Consider the following 11,367-nt stretch of genomic DNA (forward strand, 5'->3'; position numbering starts at 1 on the left):
GGAAGTTAGTGACTAGATTCAAATATATTGAGACCAGAAGACAAAGGAACAGCATTTTATGGTTCTAGAGGTGGGTGGGAAACTGCCAACTAATAATTCTACACTCAGTGAAGATATCATTTAAGAATGAAAGGGAAATAAAGGCAGTTTCAGGAAAACAAAATAAAATAAAATAAAATAAACCCAAGAGAATATAGAGGAAGTATGTTAGATAGAAGGGAAATGAAAGTAGGTAGAAACTCAGATATTCAAGATGAAATGACTACCATTGGAAATGGTGAATATCTTGGCTTTCAAAAAATACAGTTTTTCTTTTAGTTATTTAAGAAATGCAGAACAGGTTAAAATAAAATTATAACACCGTAGGAGAATTACAGACCAATATCCTTGATGAACACATGCAAAAATTCTCACCAAAATACTAGCCAATAGGATCTAGCAGTACATTAAAAGGATTATTCACTACAACCAAGTGAGATTTTTTTCCTGGGCTGCAAGGTTGGCTCAACATCCGCAAATCAAGTAATGGGATAAAATACATTAATAAAAGAAAGAACAATAACCATATGATACTCTCAATAGATGATGAAAAAGCATTTGACAAAGTACAGCATCCTTTCCTGATCAAAACTCTTCAAAGTGTAGGGATAGAGGGTATATATCTCTCTTTTTTTAAATTTTTATTTATTTATTTGACAGAGAGAGAGATCACAAGTAGGCAGAGAGGCAGGCAGAGAGAGAGGAGGAAGCAGGCTCCCTGCTGAGCAGAGAGCCCAATGTGGGGCTCGATCCCAGGACCCCAAGATCATGACCTGAGCCGAAGGCAGAGGCTTTAACCCACTAAGCCACCCAGGTGCCGCTAGAGGGTACATATCTCAATATCATAAAAGCCACCTATGAAAAACACACAGCAAATATCAGTCTCAATGGTGGGAAAACTGGGAGCTTTTCCCCTAAGATCAGAAACATAGCAGGGATGTCCAATATCACCACTGCTATTCAACATAGTACCAGAAGTCCTAGCCTCATCAATAAGACAACAAAAAGAAATTAAAGGCATCCAAATTGGCAAAGAAGTCATCAAACTCTCACTCTTTGCAGATGATATGATACTTTATGTGGAAAACCCAAAAGACTCCACTCCAAAACTGCCAGAATTCATATAGGAATTCAGTAAAGCGTCAGGATATAAAAATCAATGCACAGAAATCAATTGCATTTCTATAAACCAACAGCAAGACAGAAGAAAGAGAAATTAAGGAATCGATCCCATTTACAATTGCACCGAAAACCACAGGATACCTAGGAATAAACCTAACCAAAGAGGCAAAGAATGTGTACTCATACATAAAGTACTCACGAAAGAAATTGAGGAATACACAAAGAAATGGAAAAACGTTCCATGCTCATGGATTGGAAGAACAAATATTGTGAAAATGTCTATGCTACCTAAAGCAATCTATACATTTAACACAATCCCTATCAAAATACCAACATTTTTTTTTTCAAAAAAATGGAACAAATAATCCTAAAATTTATATGGAACCAGAAAAGACCCCAAATAGCCAGAGGAATGTTGAAAAAGAAAACCAAATTTGGTGGCATCACAATTCTAGACTTCAGCTCTATTACAAAGCTTTAAGCATCAAGACAGTATGGTTCTGGCACAAAAACAGACACATAGATCAATGGAACAGAATAGAGAGCCCAGAAGTAGACCCTCAACTCTATGGTCAACTAATATTCAACAAAGCAGGAAAGAATGCCCAATGGAAAAAAGTCTCTTCAACAGAGACTTTGGGAAAATTGGACAACCACATGCAGAATAATGAAACTGGACCATTTCCTTACACCACACATAAAAATGCACTCAAAATGGATGAAAGACCTCAGTGTGAGAAAGGAATCCATCCAAATCCTTAAGGACAACACAGGCAGCAACCACTTTGACCTCAGCCACAGCAACTTCTTCCCAGAAACATCACCAAAGGCAAGGGAAGCAAGAGCAAAAATGAACTATTGGGACTTTATCAGGGCCAAAAGCTTTTGCACAGCAAAGGAAACAGTCAACAAAACCAAAAGACAACTGACAGAATGAGATAAGATATTTGCAAATGACATATCAGATAAAGGGCTAGTATCCAAAAATCTACAAAGAACTTATCAAACTCAACACCCAAAGAATAAATAATCCAATCAAGAAATGGGCAGAAGACATGAACAGACATTTCTGCAAAGACATCCAGATGGCCAACAGGCACATGAAAAAGTGCTCCCCATTACTCGGCATCAGAGAAATACAAATCAAAACCACCATGAGATACCACCTCACACCAGTCGGAATGGCTAAAATTAACAAGTCAGAAAACGATGGATGTTGGTGAGGATGCAGAGAAAGAGAAACCCCTCTTACATGTTGGTGGGAATGCAAGCTGGTGCAGCCACTCTGGAAAACAGTATGGAGATTCCTCAAAAAGTTAAAAAGAGAGCTATGCTACAACCCAGCAATTGCACTACTGGGTATTTACCCTAAAGATACAAATGTAGTGATCCAAAAGGGCACGTGCACCCAAATGTTCATAGCAGCAATGTCCACAATAGCCAAACTATGGAAATAACCTAGATGTCCATCAACAGATGAATTGATAAAGAAGATGTGGTATATATATACAATGGAATACTATGCAGCCATCAAAAGAAACGAAATCTTGACATTTGCAACAACATGAATGGAACTAGAGGGTATCATGCTGAGCAAAATAAGTTAATAAGAGAAAGATAATTATCATATGATCTCTCTGATATGAGGAATTTGAGAGGCAGAGTGGGAGGTTGTCAGGGGTAGGGAAGGAAAAAATGAATCAAGATGGGATTGGGAGGGAAACAAACCATAGGAGACTTTTAACCTCACTAAATAAACTGAGGATTGCTGGGGGATAGGGGTGGTAGGGATAGGGTGACTGGGTGATGGACACTGGGGAGGATATGTGCTATGGTAAGTGCTGTAAAATGTGTAAGCCTGGTGATTCACAGACCTGTACTCCTGGGGCAAATAATATATGCAAATTTAAAAAATTATAACATTGTAATGTGGCATTTATAATATATGCAGATGTAATACATATAAAATATATAAAAAATAGTCTAATTAGACTGTGAAAAGCTAATGGTGTATATTTTAAATCCCAGAGCCCTTAATAAGCCACTAATAAATAGGCAAAAAATAAGGCTAAAAAGGCAATGTATAGACTAAGATGAAATTTTTAAAAACCCATAATCAAATCATTCAAAAAAAAAAAAAAAGGCAAGACAAAGTAAAAGAATTAAAAAAGAAAAAAAAAACATTGAAATAAGGAGAAGGTTAATAATACAATGGTAGATTTACACCAATAGTGTTAAATGTTGATGAATAAAACACTCTAAGCAGAAGGCAGAAAACTGTTAGAATGGGTTTAAAATAATGATGAAAATTTTACACATGAAAGCAAAATATAAGACTCACATCAAATATACAGCGAGATAGCTTGAGGGATACCTGGGTGGGTCCGTTAGTTAAGCATCTGACTCTTAATTCCAGCTCAGGTCAAGATCACTGAGTGGTGAGATCAAGCCCATGTCAGGCTGCACACTGGCTGTGAAATCCATTTGCCACTCTCTCCCTCTTCCTCTACCCTACTCCAACTTCTCTCTCTCTCTTTCTCAAAAAATAATAAGAAGATAAATAAATAATAAAAAAATATAAAGAGAGTTTGAAAGTAGAGGAATGGGAAAATATATACTTAGAATACAGTATGCATAAGAAGACAAAGATGTCTGTACTATTATCAAATAAAATGGATTTCGAAAGAGAATATTACGAAAGAGTATTACGTAAATACTTTTTTTCGTATTTTGAAATTATGAAATTACTTTTTCGAATTTCATATTTCGAAATTACAAAATTACTTTTATTTCGTATTACGAAAAAGAATATTACGAAAAGAGAAAAAGAGTAACACTAGATAGAGTCAATTCTTCAGGTATTCACAATCACTACAAACCTCTATGTGGCTAATAAAACAACTTCAAAACACGTAAAGCAAAAAACTGGCATAATTAAAAAGAGAAATAGGAGAAAATCCAAGGAATCTATAGGAAAGGACTCCACAACTCATCAGTGAGTTTGGCAAGTTCACAGGATATGATAACCAGGATATGATTCAGGATTTGGATACAGGATATGATTCAAAATCAGTTGTACTTCTACGTATGAGCAATGAACACATGGAAACTTAAATTTAAAATATCATTTATTTTCACTACAGCTATTGAATACTTAGATATAAATCTAACAAAATACACGCAACATTTGTATGCTGAAACCACACATTATTATTTAAAACAAACCAAAGAAGGGGCACCTGGATGGCTCAGTCCGTGAAGTGTCTCCCATTGCTCAGGTCATGACCTAAGGACCCTGGGATTGAACTCTACATCAGGCTCCCTGCTCATTGGAGAGCCTGCTTCTCCCCGCCCCTTTGCCCCTTTCTCTCACTCTCTCACTCACTCTCACTCTATCTCAAATAAATAAATATTAAAAAAAAAGAAACCAAAGAAGATCTAAATAAATGGAGAGATATATTTGAAAAAGAGAAATAGACAATTTCATAATCACAGTTTAATAGCTAAATAAATAATATATAATTATTAAATACTGTAGAAATATTTATTTACATAGCTTATATATTACATTTATGTATATAATTTATATTCTAATTATAATATATAATATATTATATAAATATATAAATGCCATACATTATACATATTATTAAAATAATAACTAGATAAAAGTAATCATATCATTGGTGTAATTATTATTTGTAGATTATTACCACTGACAACAGGAGAACACATGTTCATTTCAAATGTATCTAAGATGTTCACCAAGATAGATCATATACTGGGTCCCAAAACAAGACCCTACATAATTCAAAAGGTTTGAAATCCTACCGAGTATGTTCTCTGACCATAATAAAATTAAATTAGAAATCATTATGAATAAAACATCTTTAAAGAGTCCCAACTACTTGGAAAGTAAACAGCACATATTTAAATAATGTTAGTCAAAAAAGATAGGACAATGAAGTAACAAAATATTTTAAACTCAATGATAATAAAAATGCAACATTTTAAAACTGGCATTCAGCTAAATCAATGTTTAGAGGAAAACATACAGCTTTAATGTTTACAGATAGATTTAAAGAAAGATATAAAAATCAATGACTTAAGGTTCTACTCTAAGAAGTTAGAAACAGGGGAACCTGGGTGACTCAGTGGGTTAAACCTCTGCCCTCTACTCAAGTCATGATCTCAGGGTCCTGAGATTGAGCCCCATGTCGGGCTCTCACTCAGTCTGTAAAATAAATAAGTAAAATATTTAAAAAAAAAAAAAAAAAGAACTTAGAAACAAAAGCAAAGTAAGTTCAGGTAAAAGGAAGATACAAATATATGGATAAAAGCAACAAATCAATTAACTTTAAAACAGAAGAAAAAATGCCAAACTACGAAACCCCAAGTTTAATTACTTGAAGGAAAAAAATTCAATAAAATTGAGAAATACTTTGATCATATTGAGAAAAGAATAAAGAGTACAAATTAACAATATTGTGAGTGAAATATGTTATATCTGTGGACCCTACAGATATGAAATGGATAATAAAATAATATGATGACCAAATTTATACCATCAAATTAAACATTTTTGGTGAAATGGATGCATTTTAAAAATATATATAACTTACCAAAATGGCACAAAATAAAATAATCTGAATAACACTTTATAAAGAAATTGGGTTTTTTAAATCAAAAATCTTTACATAAAAATTCTCAAATAATTTTAGTGGTGAATTCTATCAAACATTTAAGGAAGAAATAACACACATTTTTACAAACTTTTAAAGAAGAAATACATGGAGACAAATACTTTCCAAAGCACTTTACACTGCCAGCATGATTCTAAGCCCAAAACCTACAAAGACATTACAAATAAAATCACAAGTCAGTATCTCTCAAGAACATTAATGGAAAATGCTTGACTAAATACTAAGTACATTAACTGTAGCAATTGTGTCCAGTTTCCAACCCTGACACCTCTCCAAGAACCGGCTGGGAGCATCAACAATCTGAGATACCCCAACTCTTATGCACCGACACTCATGTTAGAATGTGAACTTCCTAAGGGAAAAATAAATTAGCCTAGTCCCTTTCTGGGGTCTTCAAAAACCTCTTTCTTCTTCATCCCTGTTCTCCCTCCCACAGGATCTGTTTTATCCTGAGGCTGGTTCTCTTTGCTAGCATAGATGCCTACCATCTACAGCAATCCTTCCTCCTTTTTGCTAAAGGAAGAGAACATCTCTTCCTGGGGTCTTTTGTGTGTTTTTGGTGATGGAGGTAGTGGTGGTTTTTGTTTTTTGTTTTTTGTTTTTGGGGGGTTTTTTGATCAAGGAAAATTTTACCAAAAGCCCTTGGAAAATGTCCTCTTACATCTCATTACTTCAAAGTATGTTTCCTGCCCACTTAGGAACAAATCTTGCTAACGGGGAACACCAGACGGTGATTAGCTTAGGCCTGAGTCCTCACATCCTTCTTTGTCAAAAGGCTGGCAATGATTAGGATTGACTGAATGTATTCAAGGGCCCAGGCCCAGAGCCAGGAAGCTGCAGGACAGGGAAGGACCAGAAGGACAGCTGGAGACCAGTGGTACTGATACCACAGGAAGTGCCACCAAGCATTTGTGGTCTGGCCAGCCTTGTGGTGTATCTATCACACTTTACATTTTGGGCCCCCTTGGTCTCCTGCAAGAATTACTTAGTCAATAGGACTAATCAAACTGCACTATTCTGCCCTTCAGGGGAGGATATTGTGGCAGGAACACGGCAGGAACATGGCATTGGGAGGGTGAATAGATGATGTCCACCGGTTCAGAATCCGGTGGAATGCCAAATCATGATCATCTCAGGGCATCAAGATGCCTCAGAATCTGTTTCCCTGAGGGGTTGTGAAAGGTCATTGGGGCTTCGTGCGCCCTTGCTGCTCTTGGCTGAGATTGGGAGGACCGAGATGTTTCGACAGTTAGGAAGGGAGATTCTGCGGCAGTGACTGACTCGCCCAAGCGACTTCTAAGAAAATGTACTCAGCTTTCTACTCTACAGGCTACAGAGCACTTTAAAAACTCTTGCCTCTGTGGCCCGATTAGATTGGGAAATACATTTTTGTTCCACATATTTATTTAAAGGTTTCATTTTCACTTAATAAATCTGTAATCATGGCATACAGGGAAGGTTTCCCCACGTGGTAATTTATGCTTATTGTAGAATTACTTTTGAAAGTGCATGGGCTGCCTGTCACTGAGGGAAATTGTGGCCACTCAGTTTTTAGACTTATTGGCTGTTACAGATTTGGGAGTTGATATATATTTGAAATGTTTATGCCTTCTCTTTCTTGTTAATTATCGATCTAAACCTTTATGGATTCCAAGACATTTGTGAACAAGGCTTTCATTAATCCCCAAGGCTGCTGAGGGGTCTGGGCAGTGGAATTCCCAATTTACAGATATGCAAAAAACTTGGGAGACGCAGAGGCTAATTCCCAGGGTCACACAGTGGGTCAGCGATGGCCCAGCTTGCAGAGTTTATAACGGGAGTATGAGATACCTGAATTGCTCACCAAAGATGACCCCTTAGCTGTGCATAGAACGCATAGTGGAGGTTGACACAAATGCGTTGTGGACACAGCCCCTCCTCATGGGCCTCCGTCTACACCAAGGATACCTACCCTGTGTCCTATTTCAGCCCCTGTGTATAATCTACCTCTGGAGGGTAGAGCCCCTTATTCTGAGACAGGTATAGAAGACTTCTGGACCACAAAACCCGTTCTCTCATCTTACATCGCTCCTCTTCCTTCTCCTCCTATCTCCAACCTACCTGCTGCTCCAAGCCAATGGAGGATCTCAAAATAGAAATACCGGCCAGAATCTCTCATCACTTAGTCACCAGAGCACAAGAGCACGAGGAGTCCAAGGCGAGGTGGTTTGTTGATTGTCCTCCTTGGTAGGAACCGGTGCAGGCCCCAGCACTGGCCATGAGCCCTGCCACACCAGGACCCTTATCCCTCAGGCCCGTGGAAGGGAGGAGGAACGGGGGAAGACACTGTGTTTTCCCATTTCCTGTCCTTAAGGGACTTTTAAGGAGCCTCCAGCTCCTTAAAATAACTTCCTAGAGGATGACTTGCTAAAAAGAAAAACTAGAAAGAAAAATTAGAACTGCTTTTCTCTCTCTGTAGAAGACCACTGTCCCTGTCCAGCCTTCCAGAGATACTCTAGTCACTCTGCGTTCTGGCTTTGAGGCCTCCCTGGCACTCTTCTTATCTCCTTGCTTCCTTGGAGGTCATGACCTTGAAAGAACCTACTACAGTTGGACGGGAATCATGGGAAAGCAGGTATCCGGTCCTGGAGGCCTTGGGTGCAGCGAATGCTACCTGATGGGCAGGAGGGAGCCTTTCCAAAGTGCGTCCTCGCCCTTCAGGAGACCGGAGAGGACCCAGCCTCCTTCCTCATGGGCGGACCCTGGAGAGTTCTACAGCGCTCCCCGCCCTGCCTGAGAACCAGCTCGCTCTCGGGGTTCGCCTGGCCAGCCTCTCCCTGCTACACACAGGAAAGCAGCCCCAGGAAGGCGCTGATATTTCTGCTTGCCTGCGCGCCTCCTGGGGAAGAAATGAGGACCCTGAGGCCCGCCGAGGAGAAGTCAAGTCTTCCATCCTTCAGGCACCTGCTCCTGATGACCAAGTCAAGACCGAGGGGGTCCTCGCGAGGTGCTGCTTCCAGGAGGCCTGTGGCTTTCTGTGTGTGCGCGCGCACACATGGTTTCGGGAGGCCTTCCCCCGGCCCCCACTTCCAGGCCCGCCGCTGCCACCCCATCTTTCCTCATTGCTAACAGATGCCACCGCCCAGGCCGGAGAGCAGGAGCGCACGGGCTCCCGCGCTGCTGAGAAGGGGGAGGACTGAGGAGCTGCCGCGGCGCAGAGCATATGAGGGCCTTGGCTTTGAATTTCAAGGCCCCCTTCCCCCACCCCAAGCCAGGCCTTCCGACGATCTCTGCTCAGTGTCCTCTCACAGGTGGCAGCGGCCGGATGAAAGGCCTGCGCGCTGCTGCGGAGCTGCGGTCCGCCCCCCACAGCCTCGCCCAGGCCCAGGAGCGGGCGCTGGCGCGTGAACGCCTCCTAAGGGGCTGAAGAGAGCGCGGCTCCTGCCAGCAGCCGGCGAGGAGCAGTTCCTGTCACGCTCGCTCGTGGCCACCTTCCCTGATGCGGCAAACGTGCCCTGTCTGGGGCCTAGGGCACCCCGAGCGACAGACGGAGCCGGGAAGGTTAAGGACGGGCACTGATGGGACTCACGTGAGATCCTAGCGTCTCCTTCTAGAACTTCTCTGCCTCTGCCTGAACGTGGTAACGTGCTCACGTCGTGCAGCGTCACGGTTGCCCCGTGGTACTGCGCATGCCTCAAACCCTGCCGGGTAGTAACCACTCCCCTAATCTCCGCCTAGTGCCTGACCATCCTCACAGCCTGGGTTAAGGGATACCTCTCCTTTGAAGCCTACCGTGAGCCCCAGTCTAGGGGGTCCCTGCGGCCTCTGAGCCCCACAGCCAGACGAGCATGCATGGGTCTCCCTGCCTGAGGGACTTGTGTCTGCTTCACCATCCCCTGGGGGACCCTCCCTCTCTCACCCCAGGCCAGGATGCACAGCACAGGAGTTGCTCAACAAAGGTGAGCTGGGTCAGTGACACGCTAGAAACCTCCTCACAGTTGGTGTCAGAGACCCGAACTGGAATACGGGCTCTGCTGTGCCCACCAACCCTCTCGCCCTCACTCTGCCGCACAGCCACAGAAGACTTGGGATCCTCACCTGGAAGATGGAAGCGCTGGTCTCACCCTGCCATATATACCATCATTCTGGTGGAGTCACATGGGAACTGGACGTTAAAGGGCTATCCCGATTTTTCAACGCAGTACGCAAATAAACTGGCCCTAAAATTGCAATGCTTTTGCTACACCCATTATTACTCCTTTGTTTATGACGATTAATTATGGAAACTGGAAGGAGGGCCCTTCTGAATAACCCCTTTCAATTACTCACTAATCTCCTCCGGGAGGAAATAGCTTCATTTACTCTCTCCTTGCACCCAGTTTCAGCAGCGAGTCGAGTGGGGAGAGGACATCGCTCAGCTGTGAAATGGAGATTGAGCCAACCTCTGCCCACCCATTCACCCCCAGGTTTTCACTCATGGGTCTGATCAAGGTGTTCTCATGACCTCAGGTGTCCCCGATGTCTTGAAGTGGACAGAGACCAGCTTCCTGGGGTCTAACGTCATATATATGAAACGTTTAAAAACTGAATGTGCCATGAGAAAACATTAAAAAGAAACTTAAATGCATATTGTCTAAGTGAAAGAAGCCAGTCTGAAGGGGCTCCATACTGTATGATTCCGATCAGATGACCTTCTGGAAAAGACCTATAGAGACAGTAAGCAGTTGCCAGGGATTGTGGGGGAGGGATGACTAGGCAGAGCCCAGAGGATTTTCAGGGCAATGGAAACATTCTGTATGATACTAACATGGTGGGTGCACGTCATTATACATTTGTCTGAATTCATGGATCATATAACACAAAGAGCGAACCGTAATGTGGACTCTGCGCTTTGGGTGGTTATGACGCGTCCATGTAGGGTCAACGGGTATGACAAATGGACCATTGTACTGTGGGATGATGACCACAGCAGGGGGCACGGGGAGGAGGGGTTGCCTGTGTAGAGACTATGCCCAGGTGGCTGTGGGAAATCTCTGTACCCTTCTCTCAATTTTGCTGTACCCTTAAAACTGCTCTAAAAATATGAAGTCTTTTAAAAAGTGAACATGTGCTCATAAAAGAAACTAATATTTGCTTCTTCAAGAATCCTGGAAGCTGAGCTAGCGGTTTGACTTTTTATGAAATTTGGGGCCCCTTTCAGGGCTTCCTAGGGGAGAACAAGATGGGACAGGAAATGAGCAGGGATGTTAAGGACTGGAGAAAAACACGGTAAAAAGAAACGGCCAGGGGAAAATCCAACACAGGGCATGCCCGGGTCCCAGCTCAGCCCCAGGCTAAGATGGAGGCATAAGGCTTCTCAGTCAGGGTTCTTAAAAATGTTTCTGGAATGACGAGGAAGATTTCCTGCTCTGTGGTCAAAGGCATTAGTGAAGAAGCCAACACTGGTATTGCAGAGCATTATTTTCTACACCAGAAACCAGACATGGAGGGCCATGGACTTTCTAGAACTTTGATTATCACTTGC

At 41.8% G+C, this 11,367-nt stretch overlaps 1 long non-coding RNA gene across 2 annotated transcripts; it reads left to right on the forward strand.

Annotated features, from left to right (window-relative positions):
* Window positions 1-9,189: 9,189 nt before the first annotated feature.
* On the forward strand, window positions 9,190-10,470 carry LOC309871292. Of its 2 annotated transcripts, none has more exons than XR_014315191.1 (2): window positions 9,190-9,802; window positions 9,918-10,470. It is a non-coding gene; the product is annotated as an uncharacterized lncRNA (long non-coding RNA). The 2 variants fall into 2 exon arrangements; XR_014315192.1 differs by having other exon boundaries at window positions 10,223-10,470.
* The last annotated feature ends 897 nt before the right edge of the window (window positions 10,471-11,367 follow it).

Source organism: Mustela nivalis, assembly GCF_964662115.1.
Source record: "Mustela nivalis genome assembly, chromosome: 8".
Classification (NCBI taxonomy): Eukaryota; Metazoa; Chordata; class Mammalia; order Carnivora; family Mustelidae; genus Mustela; species Mustela nivalis.